Genomic DNA, 13525 nt, shown 5'->3' on the forward strand with positions numbered 1-13525 from the left:
TGCTCCCTTTGCAAAGGAACGTAGTTCCATAATACAAGGTGGCAAGTAGTTAACGGAAGAATGATAGGGCATAGTTGGACGTTTATAATTTACCGCGTTACCAGTTAACTAACAAGCAAAGTAAATAACAGAATTCCTCGCAAGAAGTCATGGCAAATTTTGCATAAAATATAACTTTGAACCCGGACAGGTAGGCCAGCCAGACCGAGACACTTTCGGAGAAACTGTTTTGTTCCTTGATTCCATCCTACACAGACTTACCTCACTCGACAAAGAAACAGCGGATAGACATTGGTAGTCCGTAGGAGAGGTAGGTCCACTGAATTAAACTCATGGCTCGTTCAAAGAAGGAAGATAACTGCTGAATAAACGTGGAAGATGTCATATGACCGGCTGGTTGGAACATAAAACTGGGGTATGCTAAACAAAACTAAAAATTAACAAGGGATGCATAAAGAAAGGAATTTACTTGGCGTTTGTATAAGTCTTCTTGCCTGAGATGTTAGGAAAATGCTACAAATAAAGATGTTAAGTGTTTCGATTGGCAAGAACCAGATACAGTCAGGCAGTCGTATGGACATTCCAACAGAAAATTTTGCGGAAGATTCGAGGGGAGAGCTTCCCTGCGCAAACTTCTGCTTGTGCGTGTCGCAACTACCGCAAAGGAGAACCCGTACAAGCCAATATGGTCGTCACTGCAACATCAAACGCAGAGGCTGTTCCTGTAATTTTATTTATCTAGTTACCAGGTTTCATGGGAGCATGAGAGCCAAAGATACTTCATTGTGCCTCAGAGAAGCCTATTGAAAATGAAACATCAAGACTAGTGCGTTTCTTCCTGTGCAGTGCTTAAGGATGGGTTATTCAAGTGCATATTGTTTTTCTGTCACCTGTTCACTGAATCAATGTTGCAGTTTATTGTGAAAGAGTGAATGTTGTCAATGTTAAATTCTGTCTTGCAATATATGTTCAGGGATGGCACTGTCGGAATTTCGAGACACCTAAACAACTGCCTTCATGAACTTCCTGACCGCCCTTTCTGATGTAAGAATATTCTTGATACGTGCAGAGAGTAATACGGTAATACGGGGAAAGTAATCAAAGTAGACAAGCCTTCGCGTCTCAGTAGCAGCGACAATGGAGGCCTCTCTTATAATGAAGTTAACAGCACTCAGCTTCTGCACAATATCTTGAATGTGATATTTACAAGGAAACCTTCCATCTACTTTCAGCCATAGGAATTTAAAATTGTCGACTTCGCTCTCTGTTTGCCCACCTTTGGACAAAGAGATTTCGCCTTTGGAATAATTCTGTCTCAGAAACTGTAAACTGTGTCAATTACATATTGTTGCTGTTAACGTGTTCTCTCAAAGACTCATGTTACCGACAACCCTGAGGACCTACCCACGCCCCCCAACCATCCCCCCGCCACCCCCCGCAGACACACACACACACACACACACACACACACACACACACACACACACACACACTTTAAATGTTCCCAGTCATAACAAAATCTGCTTCTTTTTTTTTTTTTACACTGGAGGACAACCTTTTGCTTCCTATTTTCTAGATGTGAATTGAACCATCGTTGAGCTTATTTCCCTAATCCATAGCTTCCCAACGAATGCAAAATTGCTGCGTGACCCACAAAATAAAATGCATTTGCTAACCCAAAGACAGTCCATACTATCCTTAACCTGCGGTTGAGCCCTTACGGAGTCTGCAGGTCTGTGAATAAGTAAAGTGTACTGGCACGACCACTACTTCCATATACATTATTTTGACAAAAATGTTTGAAAATACTGGTCGCAAAGAAATTAGCTCTTAAGTATGATATCTTTCACAATTTAGCTACATTTTCCACCTCTTTTATTCATTTTGTCAGTAAAGAGGCCACATCTGAAAGACACATTGCATGGGAGACGTAGTACAAACTAGTATATGACGCACTGATCTTTATAAACGTAGTTGAAATGTCACCACACCCAAGGGAGTCTTTACTTTTTATTGATCAGTTTATTCATTCTCATCCTTGCTTGTTTCCCCATGTGATAGAGTTATCTCCGAGCACTAGCTTTCAAGTCTTCTGCGCATTTAGCTGTACCAAAAAAATTCTTATTTAAATGGTGATCATGCACAAGAAACAAATTATTATACACTCAACACAGTCTGGTTTATCAGTTACAGCTTCGTTTTCGCACACGAGAGCTGTAATATTGTGTTGAGCACCTACATTCTGTCATATAGTTATAATTTTGTTCTGTGAGCTTCCTGTTTTTGGTGCAATGCACTGTTTTAGCCACTCTGATGACATTCTTGACTACTTTGCAACATTGTAGGTAGCGAAATTCTGTTACTGGCTTGCGTGTCTTTCACATTGAGACACAGCTCTCATTTCCTCGTACGTGATACTGTAATGCCGTTAGTTAGCACTGGATACCTGTATGCAGTTTTCTCATGGGCGCCGTGATCACGTTATAACTCTTCAGGAATCCTTATGCGGTGGAAACTGGTTCTGCGCATATTTGTTGGAGTTTTTGCCTGAATTAATAACCACCCTGTTTGGAACTACCGTTTTTGTGGACATAATGAAGCCTTAGGCAGTAAAAAAATTGCACAAATCACAAAATCTCAAAAGGAATATTGTTTCTTAGTACAAAGAACTTCGTAATATGCACTTCATGGACGCCCTTTGGCAAAAATTAGGCCCTTGCTGAGTGTCTACTATTCAGAGAAATACATGTATCTGGAAACGAAATCAAGTACTTAGATACAAGGACAGACCTCAAGAAGACGCATTTTATTCTCTATTTGGAAAAAAAAGTTTTGAAAAGTATGTTCTGAATCCTAAATATAACTGAAACATACCAAACTGCATTTGAAACCAAATCCATTAAAGAAAAATGTAAACCAGTAGCTATTTACTACAGAAAAAATTTCTGAAAACATGCTAAATTGAGAGACATGACACATTAGTGTCTAGAGCATAGTGAGGATTTACGCTAGATACTCCTATTCTTCGTGAATATAGCTGTGCCACTGAATGAAATACTACTGACTTAAGTTCAACACTCGCTGGGACTCAAATTACTGAATAATTCATTTTAAGGAGGACTAGGAACTCTTACTACTTTAATCTTCTCCCGTCTATGTTACAAATCATCAAGCTTTTTAGGGTGACATATCGAGTCGCTTACATTCAACTCTGAAATCAAAATTAAAGTGAAGAAGTAGCCTATTAACAGAAGAAAACATGTACAAACGGCTGCTTTACTGAATGCGCGGAAAGATGATTCTTTAGCAAGAATATACACTACTGGCCATTAAAATTGCCACAACAAGAAGAAATGCAGGTGATAAACCGGTATTCATTGGACAAATGTGCTAGAACTGACATGTGATTACATTTTCACGCAATGTGGGTGTATAGATCCTGAGAAATCAGTATCCAGAACAACGACCTCTGGCCGTAATAACGACCTTGATACGCCTGGGCATTGAGTCAAACAGAGCTTGGATAGCGTGTACAGGTACAGCTGTCCGTGCAGCTACAACACGATACCATAGTTCATCAAGAATAGTGACTGGCGTATTGTGACCAGCCAGTTACTCGGCCACCATTGTCCAGACGTTTCCAATTGGTGAGAGATCTGGAGAATCTGCTGGTCAGGGCAGCAGTCGAACATTTCCTGTATCGAGAAAAGCCCGTACAGGACCTAAAACATGCAGTCGTGCATTATCCTGCTGAAATGTAGGGTTTTGCAGGGATCGAATGAAGGGTTGAGCCACGGGTCCTATAACATCTGAAATGTAACGTCCACTGTTCAAAGGCCGTCAATGCGAACAAGAGGTGACCGAGACGTGTAACCAAGGGTATCCCATACCATCAGGCCGGGTGATACACCAGTATGGCGATGACGAATACACGCTTCCAATGTGCGGTCACCACGATGTCGCCAAACACGGATGCGACCATCATGATGCTGTAAACAGAACCTGTATTCATCCGAAAAAATGACGTTTTGCCCTTCGTGCACCCAGGTTCGTCGTTGAGTACACCATCGCAGGCGCTCCTGTCTGTGATGAAGCGTCAAGGGTAACCGCAGCCATGGTCTCCGAGCTGATAGTCCATGCTGTTGCAAACGTCGTCGAACTGTTCGTGCAGAAGGTCGTTGTCTTGCAAATGTCCCCATATGTTGACTCAGGGATCGAGACGTGGCTGCACGATTCGTTTCAGCCATGTGGATAAGATGCCTGTCACCTCGACTGCTAGTGATACAAGGCCGTTGGGATGCAGCACGGCGTTCCGTATTACCCTCCTGAACTCACCGATTCCGTATTCTGCTAACAGTCATTGGATCTCGACCAACGCAAGGAGCAATGTAGCGATACGATAAACCGCAATCGCGATGGGCTACAATCCTACCTTTATCAAAGTCGGAAAAATGATGGTACGCATTTCTCCTCCTTACACGAGGTATCAAACAACGTTTCACCAGGCAACGCCGGCCAACTGCTGTTTGTGTATGAGAAATCGGTTGGAAACTTTCCTCATGTCAGCAAGTTGTAGATGTCGCCACCGACGCCAACCTTGTGTGAATGCTCTGAAAAGCTAATCATTTACATATGACAGCATCTTCTTGCTATCGGTTAAATTTCGCTTCTGTAGCACGTCATCTTCGTGGTGTAGCAATTTTAATGGCCAGTAGTGTAATTCTGAATCACAGAACTGTAACACATATGGTTTGCTTCATAAAAATGTTTCATGTATTAATGTGTAATAATCTAATAGCGACTAGTTTCATTTTCTAACCACTGTTTCTCTAACGTTCTTTTATTTGTTGTGTATAGGGTGACTAACCAGTATGACAATATTTTAAGGACTCGTTGTAGAATCACGTTTTCTACTATGTGTCCAGAATTAGTTCCGTCGGAGCCAACGCGCCTTGTGAAACCGTGGCTTCAGCAGATCTTGTTGTGTCCGGTAATCTGTTAATAAAACCAGCCACATGCATCACCATGGCGAGCCAACAGGAAGCGTGGGAGGCGCGTCACATGGCGGTTGCTGGCCGCTCCTTTGAATACAGAACTCTGCCTTCTTTATCTCTTCCTATACAGTCCTGCCACAGAGCAGGCAGCTTCTTGCAGTCTGCCGCTAGCTCTCCTGTGTTTTAGCCCTTGGCTTAGGCCATATGTCTGTGGCTCTTCTTCATTGGCTGACTCACACACGAACCGCCTCTTCTCTTTTCTTACTCCTGCGCCCACTCTGTTCCCCTAGACCAGTGGGCGCCTCACAGTGCGGTCCAGGAGAGCCGCTGCGTGGTCAGATGCCTCAGATGACACCAAAATTCAGTTTATTTAACCCTTTAATTTTGGACTCCTCCAAATGCCCACGTCCTCGTCGGTCCTTAGTAGGTAACCCTTCTACACTTGTACAGTTATTATTGACAGGTTTCCAATACGACAAAGCTTTCCCCTAAATACAAGCGTCCCGTGGGAGGACTGTCTGATGTCATTCTGAAGATTTTTGACTAGTAATCATACGTACGACCACGACATGTAGAACACAATACATAAAATTACATCAAACAGCCTTAGGAACAACACAGACCAACAATATGTATTACTAAACCTCTGTTCTGAAGTCCAGTATCAGCTGCACGTTTCGTATGGGGGGCTCTCAGGGGCAACAAGAACTTGTGTTCCAGCACTTTGTGTGGTTACTGAAGGACTTCAAAAATTTAGAATGCTGTCGTAATGTACTCATTAAGTGGTACAATCTTACATTAAAACTTTAAAACAATAAGATAATTATTATAGTTGGAAATTGTGTGTTTGTCTGGAGACAGCGTAACTGACAGCGTGGCAATACGCGGACTTATTCATCCAGTATTTCACAATGAGAGCAATTAGCGACTTCCAACAAACTTAAAATATAACTTTGAATCAAGAAAAAACTTTTTTCACCCGCACTCCCCACAAAATGATGAAAGTAAAAAAACTTATCGCCTACTACATTTTCACTGTTCCTGTAGTCAAACATCAGCATCACATATGATTATTAATTTATTACTTCTTTGCTACAAACAATGTTTGCAATACTGTTTCCAGACAGAATCACTGAATGTACCTGCACAAATATACCATTGTACGACACATGTTCTAGGAAGTAAGGCATCGTAAACGTTTAGATTCGTAAAAAACTAGTTTTTGCTTAAAATGGCACACACTGAAGCCTCAACATCAGGCATGTCATTTTAATTTATCATTTCTATACTACTACCTATATTCGGGACACACAGTATCAAAATATACCACTGAATGTATGAGCAAAATTATATTATTGTATGACACATAGCTCAGAATGCATGACGCCGAAAATATTGAGATGCTTGAAAAACAATCTTTTCATTTGTGAAACTTTCCCGGACTCTATTCATCCACTATTTTGTAACGAGAGACTTGGCAACTTACAACAAACGTTAAGCAAAATTTCAAACATTTTCTATACTTTGTCTCGTTTACATACCTAAAGTCAAATATTTCACGCATTAACTCATTTGTAAAGTAATCAGGCGCTTGAAGTGGTTTCATACAAGGTAGTGTCAGAGGTTTACTGGCTGCAACTAACCCGTACAACTGAATATAAGTTAATGAACATTCGTCATCAGGGCTTCTGGTGTCAAAGAGGCACAGCTTCACACGATTTCCCTAACTTTCTCCACCTGTAATTTGTGATTCACAGGAATCTCCAAATGCGGGAAGGCGTCAAGAAATCAGAATCACTTTTCCTTTCGGGAGAGAGAATTTAACTTGCTGTTCCGGTTACACAAGTCAGGTGAGTTTTAAGTGGTGGAGGGGGGTGTTATTAATGGCAAAAACATTTTGAGAGCAGTAAGCTGGAGTATTGATGACAATAACGAACTTCGTCTCAGAGCTGTGAGTATTCAACATTATGTTGCCGATCAAAGTGTGAGGGTACAGGAAGTTGACATAAGTGGTAGGTGAAGTAATTGTTTCTTGTCAAATCAACTGAGCCAGCTGATTTACCTAAGAGATGCTAACGATCGTTACTTTTGCGAATTTTATATTTCAGTAGAGAAATAAAGCTTAGTGTGAATAATACCGCATACGCATTGCAAACACCGCTTCACCGCTACAATGCCCATTATTGTACTTCAGATTTATAGTGCCGATAACACTGAGCTAATTTTCCTATCTCTATCATTTGTAGTAAAACAAAAAAATGGCTCTAAGCACTATGGGACTTATCATCTGAGGTCATCAGTTCTCTAGAACTTAGAACTACTTAAACCTAACTAATCTAAGGACATCACACACATCCATGCCCGAGGCATAATTCGAACCTGCGACCGTAGCGGTCGCGCGGTTGCAGACTGATGCGCCTAGAACCGCTCGACCACGCCGGCCGGCTATAGCAAAACAGTTTACTGATTTATTGACTGCTGCTGGATCATCGTTTTCGTGTATAGTATTTGTAGTAGATTACTGTAATGAAGTGATTTTTTTGCATGGGTTACACTCTATCCTCTGAATCGAAATACCACGTACTTTCGCAACAGACCTCTCCGAACTCATGTGTAGAGTACTATGAAGTCTGCATATGTAAAACTGCGCTTTTTCCTGTTAATGGACGTGATTTTAACATAAGCGACTGAAATTTCGCCGAGGTAATTGACGTACCAATAAATTTTAACATAAGCGGCTGAAATTTCGCCGAGGTAATTGACGTACCAATAAAGGCATTGACTACAGGCTCAATTGATTATGGTACTCCTGGTGTTTAGAAAGTAATTCTCTGGTAAAGAATGAGCGCACCCAATACTTTTGGCTATCCTGAAAGCACTAAATTAATATACTATTCGCAGTGTCAAAGTTTTACGATCTAGTGAGCAATGTTTTTCAGCCATGCCCGCATGTATGAACGAATAGACACTGCTACGATCTACGACCGATATGGAAGAAATGTATTCGCAATTGCGAATACGATTAGACTTATGAAATGAAATTTATTGGTAACTTACGGTAATTTGTGCCTGACTGGGACTCGAACCCGGGTCTGCCGCATTATGTGAGTCGTCACCTTAACCATTTCCGCTATGCGAGCACGCCTGCCGGACTGACCCGTCGTCGTATTTCCAAGTCCTGCATTCGCACAGTTGCTGTGATCCAGCACGGGGAGAGACTTATGTATTATTATCACAGCCGTCTCGGCGTATTATACTGTTTGCATTGTGTGTGTTTTACGATCCATTATGCCATGTCCTTCAGATACGCATGTTTGAAGTAAGAAGCAGTGTTGCGATCTACAGCCGTATGAAATGGAAGAATCATGTTCACAGTTGCGAATTGGATTAGACTTCATCTGCAGGATTTATTAGTGATACATGAAATTCTTCACCGGACCGGGACTATAATTCTGATATCCTGCTTTACGTGAACAGTACTCTTAACCGCTTTGGCTATCCAGGGACGCCTCATGGACTGATCCAATCTTCCCACACAGTGAAACAAATACTGTATCGACATTTTATTCGTTACAGGCATGTGTACAACACTAATGATTGCAATGGCTACATTTAGAGAGTAAACGCGAGCATGCCTGAAGAATTTCGCATTTTTTTTTCAATTTTTGAGTCAACAGTCTTCAGATTGATGCGACCCGTCACGAATTCTTCGTTTGTGCCAACATTTTAATCCCACAATGGCGCTTGCAACTTACGTCCCCACTTATTTGCTGGATGTATTCCAATCTCTGTCTTTCTCTACTTTCCATGATGAGTACAGTGCAATGCATATCACGCCATGAAACACATGAAGTGCAAATGGTACTTCATGCCTAAATAGGCCGCAACGATAGTAAACAAATCTCCCCGTGTGCGGTATTCACAGCAATTGTGCGAGTGCAGGGCGTGGACAGATGGAGGTATACAAAGGTTTCTGTCGGCCTGGGAAGAGTGTTCGGATAGTCGAAGTGGTTAAGGCGACTGCTCGCGTAAGGCGGGAAATCTGGGTTCGAGTCCCGATCTGGCACAAAGTTTCGTAATTTACGGATAAACTGTGCAGCTGAAGTGTAATCGTATTCACAAATGCGAATACATTTCTTACATGTTAGTTAAAATAGTGGTGTTGATCAAATTATTGAACTTTTAAGTTGTTGCTGCAGAAATGGTCCGTCTAGATAGGGTCCCAATGTAAGTAGTCCTGGCCTGTTGTGTCCAGATCACCTTTCAGAGTCTCTGAAAGCAGAAACGTAATATCTGGATGCAATAAAAGAGGACGGTGTCATAAAGTTCCTGATGTGGAGATGGATATATTTTACTTCTGATAGTAACATATCTTAATAACACTTCAGGAGGACAGGGAACGTGATGGTGGAGGCAGGGAGGCTCCGTGCCTTTGGCGGCTGACGCACGGATCCGCAGAGCGTGAGACAGCCGGCGCCTGGCAGTGACGTCTGACGGGAGGAAGCATTCCCTCAAGAGCGCTCGTCCCACGGCGGCAGCGATCACCGCTCCGCTTGACAAATGGTCCCCGCCCCCTACTTCAACCCCCACTCCCTCCGCCCTGGATGTCACTCTGGAGGGCCATCCGCCGGAAGAGTCGCAGCCGAGGACTCAGCCGCAGCGGCGTTGTAATCGGATTTCCGTTGTGCGGAAAAAGTGACACATCTCCGAGCGGTAACTACCACGCCGCACCGCACCGCGGCGTGCCTGTGCCCGCCTGGAAATGACGCCTGGCACGTGCGTAGCGCTGCTACAGAAGTCTTTGTTCTGCTTTGTAATGTTCAGTGTTCAAAGGAGAGGATAATGACGCCAAGACTGAATGACCAACGAAAGGATAACGTCCTAATACCCGAACTGTGGTACGTCAGAACTTGGAACGTGGTAGGAAAACCGGAAAATCTGAAAATGGAAATGCTAATGCTCAATGTAGATATAGTGGAGTCAGTGAAATTAAGATAGGATTTCTGGTCACAGGAGTTTAGGGTAATATCAACAATAGCAGAAAATGGTATAACGGGAGCAGGATTTGTTATGAAAACAAAGGCCGGCCAAATGGTTCAAATGGCTCTGGGCACTATGGGACGTAACATCTGAGGTCATCAGTCCCCTAGAACTTAGAACTACTTAAACCTAAGCCCGACCGGTTGGCCGTGCGGTCCAACGTAAGGCTTTCCGGGCGGGAAGGAGCTCCTAGTCCCCGGCACGAATCCGCCCGGCGGATTTGTGTCGAGGTCCGGTGAACCGGCCAGTCTGTGGATGGTTTTTAGGCGGTTTTCCATCTGCCTCGGCGAAAGCGGGCTTGTTTCCCTTATTCCGCCTCAGTTACACTAGGTCGGCGATTGCTGCGCAAACAAGTTCTCCACGTACGCGTACACCACCATTTAACATACAATACAATACAATAACTAACCTAAGGACATCACACACATCCATGCCCGAGGCAGGATTCGAACCTGTGACCTTAGCGGTCGCCCGGTTGCAGACTGAAGCGCGTAGAGCCTCTCGGCCACAACGGGCGGCAAAGGCCGGTCAGAAAATAAGTGGGTGTGAACAGTTCAGAGATAGAGTTGTACTCATCATAATCGATAGAAACCAACACAGCGATAGTTCAGATATACCTGGCGACGTCGAAAACTGAAAATCAAGACATAGATAAAGTACATGAGGATACTGAACGGGTAATGCAGTACGAAAAGGGAGACGAAAATCTAATAGTTATGGGGCACTGGAATGCGGTTTTACAGGAAGAAAGAGTTGCTGGAGAAAATTGACTTGTTACCTGGAACAAGAGACGAGAAAGACCAATTGAGTTCTTCAATAAATTTCAGTTAGTAACAGCGGATACTCTGTTCAAGAATCACAAGAGGAGAAGGTATACTTGTAAAAGACCGGGAGATGCGGGAAGATTTCATTGAGATTGCATAGCGTTCAGCATGGTCAAGTTGGGACAAAGATTACTTTGATAATAGAAAACAAATGAGGTGAAACACTGGCGTAATATGTTCTTCTTTTAAGGGTCACTGACTTAGCATTTAGAAGCATGGCTATGTGTAAATGGTGCTTTCTAGTTTAAACTTCATGTATACATATACAGATGCCGTGTAGACTACAATTTTTGTCATAGCAGCTGTTCTAAAAACCGCTTCATCTTATTAGTTGATGACGGTAATACTGTCCAACGATCGAGTTAGTGTACCTCTGTAGCAGCTAACCTCTCGACGTGGACGTAACAATGACAAGTGGCGACGATGATATTCTGATCCCATGAGAGAGCATCTAGCACTTCCATGACTGAGAGTTAAGGGACAAACTACAGAAGCAGAAATACCCCATGAGCGTACAAGATACATGCTACCGTGACACGTTCTCTGAGAGATCACGTGTCACAAATTCTGGTCAGCAGAGGAATGATACCGTTGTCAATAAGAGTTAACAAATGGTTCAAATGGCTCTGAGCACTATGGGAATTAACTGCTCTGCTCATCAGTCCCATAGAACTTAGAAAAGAGTTAACAGCTGCTAGTGCTGGATTCCCAATATTGTCAAGGTTATATCCATAATCAAAATTAATTAAATGATTCGACGAAAGTATTTCTGTGGCTTCACTGAAAACTGAATCCCAGAAAATGAAACATATTTTTAAACTTGGACATTCTAGTATGTTGTTGTTGTTGTTGTGGTCTTCAGTCCTGAGGCTGGTTTGATGCAGCTCTCCATGCCACTCTATCCTGTGCAAGATTTTTCATCTCCCAGTACCTACTGCAACCTACATCCTTCTGAATCTGCTTAGTGTATTCATCTCTTGGTCTCCCTCTACGATTTTTACCCTCCACGCTGCCCTCCAATACTAAATTGGTGATCCCTTGATGCCTCAGAACATGTCCTACCAACCGATCCCTTCTTCTGGTCAAGTTATGCCACAAACTTCTCTTCTCCCCAATCCTATTCAATACTTCCTCATTAGTTATGTGATCTACCCATCTAATCTTCAGCATTCTTCTGTAGCACCACATTTCGAAAGCTTCTATTCTCTTCTTGTCCAAACTATTTATCGTCCATGTTTCACTTCCATACATGGCAACACTCCATACGAATACTTTCAGAAATGACTTCCTGACACTTAAATCAATACTGGATGTTAACAAATTTCTCTTCTTCAGAAACGCTTTCCTTGCCATTGCCAGCCTACATTTTATATCCTCTCTACTTCGACCATCATCAGTTATTTTGCTCCCCAAATAGCAAAACTCCTTTACTACTTTAAGTGCCTCATTTCCTAATCTAATTCCCTCAGCATCACCCGACTTAATTAGACTACATTCCATTATCCTTGTTTTGCTTTTGTTGATGTTCATCTTATATCCTCCTTTCAAGACACTGTCCATTCCATTCAACTGCTCTTCCAAGTCCTTTGCTGTCTCTGACAGAATTACAATGTCATCGGCGAACCTCAAAGTTTTTATTTCTTCTCCATGAATTTTAATACCTACCCCGAATTTTTCTTTTGTTTCCTTTACTGCTTGCTCAATATACAGATTAAACAACATCGGGGAGAGGCTACAACCCTGTCTTACTCCCTTCCCAACCACTGCTTCCCTTTCATGTCCCTCGACTCTTATAACTGCCATCTGGTTTCTGTACAAATTGTAAATAGCCTTTCGCTCCCTGTATTTTACCCTTGCCACCTTTAGAATTTGAAAGAGAGTATTCCAGTCAACATTGTCAAAAGCTTTCTCTAAGTCTACAAATGCTAGAAACGTAGGTTTGCCTTTCCTTAATCTTTCTTCTAAGATAAGTCGTAAGGTCAGTATTGCCTCACGTGTTCCAGTGTTTCTACGGAATCCAAACTGATCTTCCCCGAGGTTGGCTTCTACTAGTTTTTCCATTCGTCTGTAAAGAATTCGTGTTAGTATTTTGCAGCTGTGACTTATTAAGCTGATAGTTCGGTAATTTTCACATCTGTCAACACCTGCTTTCTTTGGGATTGGAATTATTATATTCTTCTTGAAGTCTGAGGATATTTCGCCTGTTTTATACATCTTGCTCACCAGATGGTAGAGTTTTGTCAGGACTGGCTCTCCCACGGCCTTCAGTAGTTCCAATGGAATATTGTCTACTCCGGGGGCCTTGTTTCGACTCAGGTCTTTCAGTGCTCTGTCAAACTCTTCACGCAGTATCGTATCTCCCATTTCATCTTCATCTACATCCTCTTCCATTTCCATAATATTGTCCTCAAGTACATCGCCCTTGTATAGACCCTCTATATACTCCTTCCACCTTTATGCTTTCCCTTCTTTGCTTAGAACTGGGTTTCCATCTGAGCTCTTGATATTCATACCAGTCGTTCTCTTATCTCCAAAGGTCTCTTTAATTTTCCTGTAGGCGGTATCTACCTTACCCCTAGTGAGATAGGCCTCTACATCCTTACATTTGTCCTCTAGCCATCCCTGCTTAGCCATTTTGCACTTCCTGTCGATCTCATTTTTGAGACG

This window comes from Schistocerca piceifrons, chromosome 1 (genome assembly GCF_021461385.2).
Source record: "Schistocerca piceifrons isolate TAMUIC-IGC-003096 chromosome 1, iqSchPice1.1, whole genome shotgun sequence".
Classification (NCBI taxonomy): Eukaryota; Metazoa; Arthropoda; class Insecta; order Orthoptera; family Acrididae; genus Schistocerca; species Schistocerca piceifrons.